This window comes from Ixodes scapularis, unplaced genomic scaffold (genome assembly GCF_016920785.2).
Source record: "Ixodes scapularis isolate PalLabHiFi unplaced genomic scaffold, ASM1692078v2 PGA_scaffold12__126_contigs__length_90152505, whole genome shotgun sequence".
In the NCBI taxonomy this organism is placed as follows: domain Eukaryota; kingdom Metazoa; phylum Arthropoda; class Arachnida; order Ixodida; family Ixodidae; genus Ixodes; species Ixodes scapularis.
The window spans coordinates 89,597,600-89,599,484 of NW_024609838.1; positions in this window are offsets into that span (position 1 = coordinate 89,597,600).

The following is a 1,885-nucleotide window of genomic DNA, read 5'->3' on the forward strand; positions in this document are numbered from 1 at the left end:
TCGAACAACATATAGATATATTGTACGTACCCCACGGTGCCGCGTTATCCGAACAGGACTTGAGAAAGATCTCGAATAAAACAGCATGTCCAATATACAGTGCCGACGATCGCCGATAGTCACTTAACGACAATCGGACGGAATCCGGCGTGTTTTGGGGAACATCTAGAAGAGAGCTGCTTTTTCGCACAGCTCCAAAGCAAGTGAACGAACGTGTCTATTCCGTCGCCACAACCCGGACCCGACCCTATCAGCTATTTTTCGCGAAGACCCGGAACATAGCCGGGAAGGCTTTTTGGAGATTATCTCAACATAAATAATCCTCCAAGAACGTCGAACTGCGTCGAACTGCCTGCGTCGCGAACTGCTCGACGTTCGCTCTCTATGTTCGTTTCCTGCGAAGGCCGAGCAGCCTACGAGCCTTGGTATTCTCTGATTCTCTCAGTGGAAGATAACATACAAAGGGTAAGCATTCTAAACAGGCGAATAAAGTAAAAACTTCCAAGAAAAGCCGGCGAAATCCGAATGCACAATGCAGGTGGGGAGTCACGCTGTCCGGGTTTCCACAGCTCAGGCGGGTGCCAGAAATTTCTGGCTGATAGGGGTCGCTCGATTCGCAAAATGGCGGCGGCCAGAGCGCTCTTTTTGGAAAAATCTATAGGTGGCATTCACTGAGCCTGCAGGTTCGATTTTGCCAGGGAGCGCCACCGTCGATCCGCCATCTTCGAGGTCTCGGTTTGACTGGCTTGGGTACGCTACGCGGTCGTCCGCTGCTAGTGTGTGCTAATTTCATATCGCTGAAGCTTCGTTGAACAGAAGAGAGAAGAAAAGTTGGTGTCGGGGGCGGGCTGTTTTCCTTGTTGCCGCCAAGTACCGTGTGTAAAGACTGAACCGCATGTAAGCGATTTGGCGAGCGACGGGACGAGACGAGCGACAGCGACGAGACAAGCGACGACGACCCACTTCGCTGTCGCTCGGTCACTCGCGCGACGTGGCAAACCGCATGAAAGCGACGGGAGCATGCGACCAAGGCGATAAGCGACCCTTTCTAGAAATCCAAAAGCCAAGCGACCCGACGACCGACCGCGAGAAATCTCCGTCGCTCGTCGCCGACCCCCGTCGCTCGTCGCCGACTCCCGTCGCTGTCGCCATTGCTCGCTAAGTCGCTTACATGCGGTTCACCCTTCACTGTCACTCGTCGCGTAGCTCGGTTTTGGGATTTCTAGAAAACTTAGCGCTTCTCGGCTTGGTCGTGTGCTCCCGTCGCTTTCATGCGGTTTGCCTCGACGCGCGAGTGACCGAGCGGCAGCGAAGCGGGTCGCCGTCGCTTGTCTTCCCGCTCGCCAAATCGCTTACATGCGGTTTTTAAATCGCTTGGGCTAATGAAAATGCGCCGCATTTTTTATAAGCTGCGCACCCTGTGAGCCGCACGGTATGTTTCTGCACAGGAACGAACACCGAAGGCACGACGTATGTACGACACAGCGGCGATGGAGCCACACGGTTACACGGCCGTAGTACAGAAAATCAGCTAGAGAAAAACAATAATGAAATTAGCAAAACAAAACAAAGAGTAATCACACCGTGCTGCAAAAGCACCAAAGTAGAAAAATTAGTTCTTGCAAGAGCTACCGCCGTCGGCACGGCGGGCGACACGGAGCGCTTCATGGAGCCGAGGGAGCAACGCGGCCGCGGTAAACGAGTCCGATTGCGACAAAAACAAACTAAAACACACAAAAAATACTCCCACAACGCTTCAGAAGTACCAAAGTATAAGAATAACCCCTAGTTTCGATCAAAAAGACCCTTTAAAGTTGTAAAATACTGCTAAACCACGCTCAAAAGGTCCGGCCAGATGGCATTCGCGATAGCAAGAGACCTCGAA